Raw genomic sequence first — 13,760 nt, forward strand, 5'->3', positions numbered from 1 at the left:
TGTAAATCAAGAAGAGTTACTGCAAATTTATAAAGATTCCAGATGTCAGTGCTCTGTGGGTCCTGGAAAATATGTCATCGTTTTGTTTTTCTGAATCTCATACACAATTATTAAGTCTTTTACAGCATAACCACAGTGACTCTAGCATCCCCTGGGACTGAAAACAGGAGGCTGTCTCTATGCAAGGACTGAGGAATGCTGTAATTCTCCCCAGGGTCTCAACATGGGTCAGCCTCAAATAGACTCACACTCCAGGAACTTCTTTGTGGCAAAGGCTTCACCTGCCACCGCTCTGCATCACCCTACCTAGAAGAGCACTGAATTTTAACAGAATCTAGAGTGAAAAATACTCCAAAGAAGAACCATACAAATATGGTAGTGTCAAAGCGTTTGTGCTAGGAATACAATTTTTTATTGATTATAATTGTAACAGATATAGTACTTTTGAAACATATTACTAAGCTCTCTTTTTCTTTCTGTGTACATGGCCTTTTTTCATAGTCCATATTCCCATCTACCTGCTGGGGAATGGGAGCTGTAGTATGGATTTAGAATTCTTTGAATAGGATTTTGAGCCCCTTGTGAGACAATGTGAGGAAAAATAATGATTCTAAATATGTTTATGCTTTCATTAACACATCCAAACGTAGGTCTGGTGGACATGAACATGGAGATTAGAAGCCAGAGAGAATTCAGAATCTGATATATGGGCAGTTTACCTAAGGGGGGAAAAGTACAGAGAGGATCTTATATTCTATTTGTGAGAGTGAATGGGCAGGAAAAGTAGGGCAAGAAGGTCAGACCAAAGTATATGGTCACCAGATTCAAGGAAGACGGGTAGGTCAGCCTGAGAACACTGTAGCCTGAGGCCTGCAATTTTCTGTGTAGCCCAGGAGCGTTTTCAAGTCTCTAGGGGAAGCTCCATATCCAGCTCAGGCCCACATCCAGCATGGTGTTGGGAAATACCAGCATCGTGCTCCATTAGAGCTAGATGGGCTGAACTGCACTTTGGTTCAAGTAGCCACAGATCCTTCACAAAAACACAGTGGACATGCTTGACCTGTCACCTCACCATAGAGCCGAAGGATGGTACGAGGCACTGAGCACATGGATCCAGAAGCCCTCTTCCTCCTCATTGCCAAGAAATCAAGCTCATTGCCTCTTCCTACCCACCCCATTCAGTACGTGTCATATTAGATAGGAGAAGTGGGCAGAAGGAAGAAATCAAATAGACTGAGCAGGTATCTGAAAGAAAATGACTTGTCTGAGACTGTTTAAACCAAAGACACAAAGATGCTGTCAACTGGCAAGTTTAAAGTCACTACTTTCTGCCCCAATTCCCATGACTCTTCATGTGTTTTGACATATGGACAGTTAGTATGAAAAGTGTGGTAACTTGTGTCTTCTCTATTCACAGAATGTCAATATTTTTGCAGAAGAAATCAGACACACAAGAGTTGTCTTATTCATTCCTTTATCTCCAGCACTTCCTAGACTTCCTGGAGCACAGTGTATGCTCAGTTAATATTTACTGAATGAATAAATGAAAATACAAATAAACTGCTTAGCATCAGAATGAATAGCTTAAGACATTTTTGGAGTTCTTTCAAGCCATTGATATTGCTATGGGCCAAATGTTAGAGCCAGGGGACTCTGATGTGGCAGAAGGTAGGGACTCTTTGTTACCCTATCCACACCGTGAGAAGTCTGCCAAAAGAGGAGGAAGAAAAAATTGGAGTGGATGTGGAGACTTTGCTGTGCATTGCCACTGGCTGTGAGGTTGTGTTGTGTATACGTAAGAGGCATTGACTCTTGGGCAGGGGTGCTTGCTACAGTCTCAGGTACACAGCGAAGCTTGTATCAGCAGCTCTGCCCTTGGCAGACCACCTCCTGAACTGCTGAGGGAAGCACAACCTCATAACTGGCCCTAAGAATTGGCACAACAGATGGGCAACTGGCAGACCCACACTCAGCTAGCCAACCCAATGCACACCCACGTCTCTGGTTCAGAGAAACAGCTTGATTGTCATGCTCCTGGAAGACCACCCCCAAGTCTTACAGCCATTGCATGTACACACATCCAAGTGAGAAACAGACTAGCTGACATGCCCCTGGCTGGTCCACCGCTTGTCAGAGAAGCAGCATGGTGACCCCACCACTGGCAAACCACTCTTAGAGACCCTGACATGCCATATGCTCATACTCCCAGCCTCAAAATAAATCCAGTGACCACATCTCCAGTGAGCCAGCTCCTGAGATGACTGACCCACAGCATGCATGTGCATACCCTCAACCTGTGAACCAACCCAGCAAACCCTCTCCTAACAAAGCTCTGCCACCACTGCCACAAACCTCCCAAGCATGGGCCACTGCATCACTCACAGACATAGTAGAAGGGGATTATAGCTAAAGAAACTACACAGAGCCTACACTACTGCACCCATACTGAACAAAGCCATTGCACTCTACCTAGTCAACACCCTAGGAAATATTTGCAGGTGAAAGTCTTTCCCTAAACAAGCCACTCTACAAAACTCAAAGAGGTGACTATTTCACCAGATGCACAGATATCAAAGCAGGGAAACAAAAAACACAAAAAACAAGGTACATGACACCACCAAAAAATACCCCCCAAAACAAAATAATGCTCCAGCAACTGATCCTAAAGAATTGGAAATTGCCAACTTCCTGGAAAAGGGGTTCAAGTTAATTATCTTAAGGAAACTCACTGAGATACAAGAGAATACAGACAAACAATTCAACAATTTTTTTTTTAAAAAAATCATGATTGGATTGATAAATTCATCAAAAAGATAGATATCATTTTTAAAAATCAAAAAGAAATCTTGGAATTGAGGAATTCATTGAATGAAATAAAAAATACAGCTGAGAGTCTCAACAACAGACTAGATCAAGCAGAAGAAAGAATTTCTGATCTTGGAGACAGCGGTTTTGAAATAACACAGGAAGATTAAAAAAAAAAAGAACAAAAGAGAATGAATAAAGCCTACAAGATCTATGAGGTACTATTAAACAAAGAAATATTTGAATTATAGGCATTGCAGAACTAGAAGAAAACAAAAATGTTATTGAAATTATGCTTAATGAAATAATAGCTGAAAAATTTCCGAGTCTTGGGAAAGATATGAACATCCAAATCCAGGAAACTCAAAGGTCTCTAAATAAACTCAACCCAAATAGGTCCTCTCCAAGACACACTGTAGTCAAACTATCCAAAATTAAAGTTAAAGGGAGAATTATTAAAATAGTAAGATAAAAACATCATCACCGAATCCCCATTAAACTTACAGCAGACTTCTCAGCAGAAACCCTACAGGCCACAAGAGAATGGAATGATATAGTCAAGTACTGAAACAAAAAACGACCAGCCAAGAATATTATACCCAGCAAAGCTATTCTTCAGAAATGAAGGAGAAATAAAGTCTTTCTCAGACAAGCAAAAACTAAGAGAATTCATTACTACCAGCTTAGGAGAGTCCTAAATCTGGAAGAGACGCTTAGGAGAAAAGCTTAGGAGAGTCCTATATCTAGAGGAGAAAGAACAATAGCAACCGTCATGAAAACACCTGAAAATATAAAACTTACAGGTACAGTAGATACACAGATTAGAAAGAGAAAGGAATCACACTATGTCAATACAGAAAACTACCAAACTGCAAGGATAAACAATAAGAGAAGAAGAGACAGGCCAGTTAGCTCAGTTGGTTAGAGTGTGGTGTTATAACACCAAGGTCAAGGGTTCAGATCCCCACACTGACCAGCCACCATAAAAAATAAAAAAGAAATTTAAAAAAAGAAATAAAAGAAGAAACAAAAGAGGAAGAAAGGAATAAAGAATACACAAAACAGGGTTTCCATCAAGATGGCAGAATAGACAGTCCCCAGCATCACTCTCTCCCACAATCAACCAATTTACAACTATAAATAAGCAACAACAGCCAAACTGGGGCTGCTGGAGCTCAGGGGGAGAGGAGGAGAGACCTACGGAGCTCATGAAGGCAGAAGAAGCCATGATGAGAGAAAGAAAAAACTGCTCTGACCATTTCGTGCCATGGCTGCTTTAAGGCTCGAGCTGCTGAGTGCTCAGAGCAGGAGCCAGCAAAAGCTGCAGCTGTGCCCTTCGGATGGAGTTGCTTGGAGGTGGCAGGGGAGAAGAGGGCCTTGGTGACCACCAGGCCAGCAAGACCACTAATTAGGTTCCCATGGAACCACACAGGAGTAAGGAGCTACAACAACTGAAAAAAAAGGAGCCACTCAGAGGCCGGTGAGTCATTGCAAGGGACCAGTGCATGGCCCATCCTATGGGAAGTGTTTGCAGCACAGATGTTGGGGGAGACAGGCACACCCAGGGAACACTGGGGCACAGCAAGGACAGCTGATCTTCCCCCCAGTCAGCAAAAGAGCACTCAGAGGAGACTGGTTAGGAATATAGAATTGCATGGGGTGCAGTTTGATGAAAAGACTAAGGCTCAGATCAGAGTTTCTACACAACTCAGGTGCACCAGGTTCTCTGGAGAGCCACAACTAACTATAAAGTCAACCACTTAAACCTGAGCTGTACAAAAAGCCTTCTCTAGGGAATCAGCAGCAAAGCAGTAATTTAGCTAAACCACAGGGCTTAAGTGCTGGTCCCCACAGGAAATTCCCCCATTTTTGAAGTAAGCAAAGGACAAAAAATTAGTTCCAGCCCTGGCACACTGCCAGTACCTCAGAGCCCACCCAGGGACCTGAGGCATTGAGCTGGGGACCAGAACCCCCTCCCACAACCAGGCACACCACCAGCACCTCAGGGGCTGCCTGGGGTTCAGAGGAATGGAGCTGGGGACCAAGCTCTCCTCCCACAACCAGGCACACCTCCAGTACCTCGGGGGATGCCTGGGGTCCAGAGAAATAGAACTGGGGACTGGGTACCCCTCCCACATTCAGGCACACTGCCAGTGCCTTAGGGCCTGCCCAGGGACCTGAGGCATAGAGCCAGGGAACAGACCCCCTTCCCACAACCAGGCACACTGCCAGCACCAAGGAGTATGCCAAAAACATCACCTCCATGTGGGTGGCCCACCACAGCCACCACAATAACCATAGCTGCCATGAAGTTGACTAAATGCCACAACCACCACACAGATGGTCTGCCAGCCACTGGAGTGCACTAACACAAGGAGAGTCACCATCAGAGACCAAAGAAAAGAAAAGGATGTCTCTCTCCACAAAGCCCATTCCAGAGTGACAGAAGAAGTATCTGCTCTACAATAATACTTGGGGTCCTGAACATACCTCTCAGTGTTGGACAGATCATCTAGGCAACAAATCAACAGAGTAACCATTACTCTTTCAGAAAGAGAGAAAAAATATCTAGGGTAATTAGAAGGGGGAGGAGGGAGGTAGAGCAGGATGGGGAGAATTGGACAAGGGCCATAAAGAATAAGTACAATTTGTAACAATATTGATCTGGTCAACATATCTCAATGTTGAACCCCCAAATATGTGTAATCAATTATGGTTCAATAAAATTTTTTTAAAAAAAGAATTCACAAAACAATTGGAAAACAGTCAACAAAATGACAGGAGTAAGACCTCACATACCAGTAATAAACTTGAATGTAAATGGAATAAATGCCCCCAATTAAAAGACATAGACTAGCTGAATGGACAAAAAATAAATAAATAAATAACATGACCCATCCATATGCTGCCTCCAGGAAACACACCTTACCTACAAAGACACACATAGACTAAAAGTGAAGGAATGGAAAAAGATATTCCATGCAAATGGAAAACAAAAGCTAGCAGGAGTACCTATACTTGTATCAGATAAAACAGACTTTAAATCAAAATCTGTATGAAGAGACAAAGGCATTATATAATGACAAAGGAATCAATAAAGCAAAAGTATATAACAAGTATAAATATATATACACCCAACACCAGAGCACCCAGATATAAAAGCAAATGTCAGATCTAAAGGGAGAGATAGACACCAACACAATAGTAGCTGGAGACTTTAACACTCCACTCTCAGCTTTGGATAGATCATTGAGGCAGAAAACCAAAAAGGAAACATTGGGTTTAAATGGCACCATAGGCTAGATGTACTCAACAGACATATATAGAGCATTTCATCCAACAGCTGCAGAATACACATTCATTTCAATAGCACACGAAACATTCTCCAGGATTGACCACATATGTTAGGCAATAAGTCTTAACAAGTTCAAAGAAATCAAAATTATATCAAGTATTTTTTCTGACCATAATGGAATAAAACTAAAAATCAATAACAAGAGGGACTTGCAAAACTACACAAATACATGGAAATTAAACTTCATGCTCTTGAATGACCAGTGGGTCAAAGATGAAATTAAAAAGAAAGTCAAAAAATTTCTTGAAACTAGTGAAGACAGAAACATAACATAGCAAAACCTATGGGAGACAGACAAGGCAGTATTAAGAGAAAAGTTTATAGCAATAAATGCCTACATCAAAAAAATAGAAAGATTTCAAATAAACAGTCTAACAGTGCACCTCAAGGAACTAGAAAAGCAAGAACAAACTAAACCCAAAATAAATAGAAGAAAAGAAATAATAAAAATCAGAGCAGAAATAAATGAAGTCAAGACTTAAAATATAACATAAAAGATCAATCAAACAAAAAGATAGTTCTCTGAAAAGATAATAAAATTGACAATTAGCCAGACTAAGGGGAAAAAAAGACTCAAATAAATAAAATATGAGATGCAAATGGATCTGTTACAACAGATAGCACCAAAATACAAAGGATCATCAGAGACTATTATGAACAACAATATCCCAATAAATCTGAAAACCTAGAGGAAATGGTTAAATTCCTGGACACAAATGACCTACCAAGACTGAAACAAGAAGAAATAAAAAACTTGTATAGACCAATAACAAGTAACAAGATTGAATCAGCAATAAAAACTCTCCCAACAAAGTAAAGCCCAGGACCAGATGGCTTTACTGCTAAGTTTACCAAACATTTTGAAAAGAACGAATACCAATACTTCTTAACAACTGAAAAACAACCAAAGTGGACTGAATTCTTCCAGACTCATACTATGAGGCCAGTATTACCCTGATACCCAAACCAGGCAAAGACACAACAACAACAAAAAGAAAACTAGCGGCCAATATCCTGAATGATCATAGATGTAAAAATCCTTGATAAAATATTAACAAACCAAACCCAACAGCACATCAGAAAGATTAGACCGTGATCAAGGGAAATTTATCCCAGGGATGCAAGGATGGTTTCACATAGGCAAATCAATAAATATAATACATCACATCAACAGAATGAAAGATAAAAACCATATGATCATTTTGGTAGACATAGAAAAAGCATTTGATAAAATTCAACATGTTTCATGATAAAGACTCTCAACAAATCAGATATAGAAGCAAAGTATCTTAATATAATAAAGGATATATATGACAAACCCATAGCTAACATTATACTGAATGGGGAAAAGCTAAAAGCTTTCCCTGTAAGAACTAGAACAAGACAAGGATGCCCACTCTCACCACTTCTATTCAACATAGTACTAGAACTCCTAGACAGAACCATGAGGCAAGAGAAAGAAAGGACATCCAAATTGGAAAGGAGGATGTCAAGTTGTCCCTTTTTGAAGATGACATGATTTTATATAGAGAGAAACCTAAAGACTCTATCAAAAAACTCCTTGGCTTATAAAGAGATTCAGTAAAGTTGCAGGATAAAAAACTAACATACAAAAATCAGTAGCATATACCAACAATGAACTTGCAGAAAAAGAAATCAAGAAAGCTATCTCATTTATGATAGGAATAAAAATAAATAAAATTTCTAGGAATAAATTTAACAAAGGAGGTGAAAGATCTCCACAAAGAAAACTATAAAACACTGATTAAAGAAATTAAAGAACACAAAATATGGAAAGACATCCCATGCTCATGGATTGGAAGAATAATATTGTCAAAATGACCATACTACCCAAAGCGATCTATAGATTCAATGCAATCTCCATCAAACTATCAATGACATACTTCACAGAAATAGAAAAAAACAATTCAAAATTTTGTATGGAACAACAAGAGACCCTAAATAGCCAAAGCAATCTTAAGCAAAAAGAACAAATCAGAGAGTATAACACTTTCTGACTTCAAAATATACTATGAGTCTATAGTAATCAAGATAGCATGGTACTAGCACAAAAACATGCACAGACCAATGGAACAGAATACAGAATTCAGAAATAAATCCACATACTTACAGCCAGCTGATTTTCAACAAAGGAGCCAAGAATATAAATTTGGGAAATGACATTTTCTTCAATAAATGGTGCTGAGAAAATTGGAGGTTCATATGCAGAAAATTGAAACTAGACCCCTATCTCTTACCATATACCAAAATCAACTGAAACTGGATTAAAGACTTAAATATAAGACCCAAAACTATAAAACTTCAAGAAGGAAATATAAAGGAAGCACTTCAGGACATAGGATTGGGCAAAGATTTTATGAAAAATACTTCTGAAGCACAGGTAACAAAAGCAAAAATAAACAAATGGAATCATGTCAAACTAAAAACGTTCTGCACAGCAAAGTAAACAATCAACAGAACGAAAAGACAACCTGAAGAATGTGAGAAAATATTTGCAAACTAGGCATCTGACAAGGGATTGATGTCTGGAATATACAAAGATTTAAAACAATTCAATAGTAAAAACACAAATAATCTGATTAAAAAATGACCAAAGGAGCTGAATAGACATTTTTCAAAAGACATTCAAATGGCCGAGAGGTAAATGAAAAAAATGCTCAACATCACCAATCATCAGAGAAATGTAAATCAAAACCACCATGAGATATCATCTCACCCCAGTTAGAATGGCAAAAAGACATAAAATAGACATAAAATAACAAATGCTAGTGAGGGTGTGAAGAAAGGGAAACTCTTATACATTGTTGGTGGGAATGTAAATTAGTACAGCCATTATGGAAAAGAGTATGGAGATTTCCCAGACAACTACAGATAGAACTACTATCCAATCCAGCAATCTCACTACTTGAGATATATGCATTGTGTACATATCCAAAGGAATGGAAATCAAGTTGAAGGGATACCTGCACTCATGTTTATTGAGGCTTTATTCACAATAGCCAAGAGTTGGAACCAACCTAAATGTCTGCCAACAGATGACTGGATAAAGAAAATGTGATATATACACAATGGTATACTGTTCAGCCATAAAAAAGAAGGAAATTCTGCCATTTGCAGCAACATGCATGAGCTTGGCAAAAATCATGTTAAGTGAAATAAGCCAGGCATGTAGAGAGAAATACCACATGTGCTCGTTCATACGTGGAAGCTAAAAAAGTTGATCTTACAGCAGTAGAGAGCGGGGTAGTGGTTACTAGAGACTAGTAAGGGGAAGGGGAAGGGGATAGGAAAGTGAGGGGGTCAGTGGATACAAAATTGTAGAGTGATAAGAAGAGTAAGATCTACTGTTCTTTAGTAATATGGAGGGACTACAGTCAACAGCAAATTATTGTGTAACTTTGAGTAGCTAGTCAAGAGGACGTTGAATGTTCCCAATACAAAGAGGTGACAAATGTTTGAGGTGACAGATATACTAAGTGCCGAGATATGATCATTGCACACAGTATAAATGTACCCAAATATCATATTGTACTCCATAAATATATACAATTAGCATGGGTCAATTAACAAAAAGAAAAAGGGAAAGAAAGAGAAATATAGAGTAGAATAGTGATTACCTGAGGCAGGGAAAGAGAGGGAGTTGTGGGGGACGGGGAAAGATTAGCAGAGCAGTACAGAGTTACTAAGTTACAGTTAGATAGGAAGAATAAGTTCTGGTGCTCTAGGCTGACAATAGCTCATAATATTGTATTGCTTATTTTAAGATAGTCAGAAAAGAAGATCTTGAATGCCATAACCACAAAGAAACAATAAATGTTTAGGTAATAGATATGCTAACTATTCCGACTGGATCATTATAAAATATATTCATGTATTGAAACAATAAATTATACCCTACAAACATGTACAATGAAAATCAAATAAATAAATAAATAATTTTTTTAGAAAAGGAGAGCATTAAGGCATCTTTAATCTTATGTTCCATTAAACTTACAGTGTGATGAATTAAGGATTTTTTTTTTTATAAACCTAGCAATGTCTTGCAAATAGCACAATTAAACTTCATTATTAAAAGGTTTAAGATGCCAATTCATTAAATGTAAACAATTAAAGTATATTATAATTGGTAGAACACTGTTTTGGCCTTTATTCTTTAAAATACCATAAATCTCAAAAACTGAAAGTTACCAAGCCCCCATGTGAGATGTTCTAGTACAAACAGAATAGCCCCATCCAGAAGCTTCTTGCATCCCCCAATCTGGCTTTGGTGCCTCTCCTCTGAGTTTTTGCAGTGCCTGTCATATTCTTTACCACTCATCTCTCTTCTTCACCAGAGTATCATTTCCTTCAGGGCTGACACCATCCATTTCATTCTCTGTCTTCTCAGGATTTAGCACAGTGCCTGGCATGTGGGAGATGCCCAGGCCCTTAGAGCAGGGTTCTGGGAGCTCCAGATTCCTAGCTATTCCCCTCTGGGAGTGACAGGAACATGTTTTAGGGGGTGATATGGTTCTAAGTCCACGTGGGTAATTCCCATGTGTAAAATTCCCCAGAAAATATGCCGGCTGGGGAGAGATCTAAATGCTACCCATTGTACACCAGGACTCTGATCTCTTTCTCCAACATGAGAGGTTCCAGGGCAAGATCGAGCCAGATAGAAAACCGTCCTGGGAGTGAGAATATGAAAATGCTGGCACTGTGGAGGAAGCCAGTGGGAAGAGAAGTGTTCTGTCCCAGGCCAGACACTGTGGAGTGTAGATTTGGTGGAGCTGATGCCAGACTCTCCTGATCGCGTGTCATGGGGCTCTGCCTAGCACACAGCTCTTGTTTGCAAAGCACCCAGTTGCTGAGCCTGAGTTTGCTTTGTGAACTCCCGCACATGTGCTTTCCAAAAACGAAACCCATGACCATTCAGGTGACTGGCCTTTTGTAATACAATTAAAAAAAAAAAAAAAAAAAAAAAAAAAAAAATTGTTGAGAAACAACCTAACATAGGAGTAGGATTGAGTCTCGAAAAGATTGAAATCTGGTGAGAATAATTTAAGACTGCCCAAAAGACATTAGTTAATACTCTACTTCCATAGATTCTATAAGACTGTTCTAAACTTCACCCAAATGATGACCATTTGCCTTACTGTACACAGGAGTTGTTACATCCATAAATCTCAGCTGGCATTACCTAACACTGTTAGTGATTGAGATTACTGGCTGACAGAATCTGCACTGGAAACAGACATGTTAATTAGTCTAATTAATTCACTGGAGTAATTAATTACCTAACACATTTCTAGCTCTTTCACCAGTCAGAGCCAGAGGTAAATGCCAGATTGGAATTTGGTGGTCTTCTTCATGATACTCTAGAAATAAATGGAGAGATGTGGCATGGAATGAAAGTGTGAACTGGTGACAAAGTGGCAGGATGAGTCTCAAAATTGCAAGTGGTTATTGGAAAGAGCAGCAGGGAGACCAGTCTGTGGTGGGTCATGAGGTATAAGACATACTTGTTATAAAATACAAACAGGAACTACTGTCCCAAGTTTCAAAGGCAAAGCACATGTTCAGGCTTATTTTGCCTCATAGTTGTCCTTACTTTTTCTGAGGTAAATTTTCTTGAGGATTTATGGATATCTCGGGTAGAATCACAAATGTCTAGTTGGTTGGTGGCAGTAGCAAGGGCTACTTGCTACAGCCATTTAGGCTGCTACGTTGGTTCTTTCACATAGAGTTCCCTATCCTTTTTCCTTCCCTTTCTGCAAACTTTCCTAGCTAGCCAGGATGGAGGCCAGCACGGGATTTAAGGAGTCTGCCAAGAATGACTGTCACCGGGAAGAGGAGTATCTTCTAGCATGAAGACCCCAGGTAGGATATGAGCATTCTTCTTGAATATTATGGACATTCTTAAAGAGAAATCCATGCACATTATGAAGTGCCTGTGTTGATGAACATTTCAGGCCCTGATTTGATTAAAAGCCATAAGACTAATGTTCTTGAAGTGCTCACCAGCACAGAACTTCAGCTGATTGCCATGGGAGCTGAGGGGAAAAAGGATCAGGATGAAGTTCCTCTAATGTCTTCTAGATTTTTCTTCCCCCAAATGAAAAGTGTGAAGCATCAGCAAAAAAGACTCTATTTTCTGAAAATATTAGGCCATATTTTGTTATTCTACCTGGATTGACCCCTAGACAGCTGGTTCAGTGAATTTTATTGGCAGCCTAAGGCTTAACTAAATGAAGAAGCTCTGGGGTACAAGTTCTGTTTAATTATCAGACTTTCTGTGTGAACTTGAATGGATGAAGTTCAGATGAAAGGGAATTCTGAGGTCCTGACTTTGGATGTTTTCCTTATTTGTGCTCACAAAGAATGAAAACAAGCTGGTAAGGGGTAGGATGGGGACGGGAAAATAAAATGTTTGGGAGCTGAAAGTTCTCACATGTACTGGACATGTTCTTGAGACAACCTGGTGGGGTTGTTATGAAAACCAAAAGAGAACTTGCATCCACACGCAGTTGTCTCAAAGCAAATAAGTCTGTGTGCCACACCAGACCCATGCTGGGGCCAAGGCCAGATGTGCTCTTGTCAACAGTTAACAAGCTAACCAGAGATCCTAAGATGGCGGTGGCTGCGGCGGATGGCGCTGAGTAGCTGAGGTGGAAAAGGCGGCCACTGGGCCTTAGGCGGCCGGGAAACTTGTGGACCTTCCTCTTGCTGTCTCTTAAGGGAGGACCGCTGCTGGTGGCCGGTCGTGGGGGCTGACCGCCACTTTGCCCTTGGCAGGAGAGGCTGCCTCGTTTACAGGCAACAGCTTTGAAGTGCGGAGCAGGAAAAGAACTGTTTCTTAGCTGCAGCGACCAGCTGCCCTATTCAGGATTCGAGGTTTCAGGCCGGTATAAAAGAAGATTCCTGGGAGCGCCCGAGCCGTGCCGTGGGACCGAGTGAGCAATTACTTGAAGTTGATATGACAAGCAAACAGAAAGGACATTGTAGGGGGGCAGGGGGGAGAAGGAGGTTTTGGTAAGGGGCAACAATAATCAACCACAATGTATATCGACAAAATAAAATTAAAAATAAATAAATAAATGAATGAATGAATGAATAAATAAATAAATAACAAGCTAACCAACCTAGTCAAAGAGCTAGGAAGCCACTCCTCCAAAGGAAGCCTACCTTTTTAGGGAAATGATGCTCTGAGAACCGGACTGTAGTATAAAAGGCCACGTCAGGGAGGATATTTCTTATCTGATAGGAGAGCTTAAAATGCTAAAGGAAAAGTTCCATTAGCAATTTTGGAAGAAAACAAAAATTTTAAGTGAGGGTATCATTTTTTTTTTTTAACTTTTATTTTGTCGCTATACATTGTGGTTGATTATTGTTGCCCCTCACCAAAACCTCCCTCCCTCCTCCCCCTCCTCCCTCCTCCCCCTCCTCCCTCCCCCCCAACACTGTCTTTTCTGTTTGCTTGTCGTATCAACTTCAAGTAATTGTGGTTGTTATATCTTCTCCCCCCCACCCCCCGGTTTTTTTTGTGTTTGTGTGTGTGTGTGAATTTATATATTAATTTTTAGCTCCCACCAATAAGTGA

This window comes from Cynocephalus volans, chromosome 1 (assembly GCF_027409185.1).
Source record: "Cynocephalus volans isolate mCynVol1 chromosome 1, mCynVol1.pri, whole genome shotgun sequence".
Taxonomy (NCBI): Eukaryota; Metazoa; Chordata; class Mammalia; order Dermoptera; family Cynocephalidae; genus Cynocephalus; species Cynocephalus volans.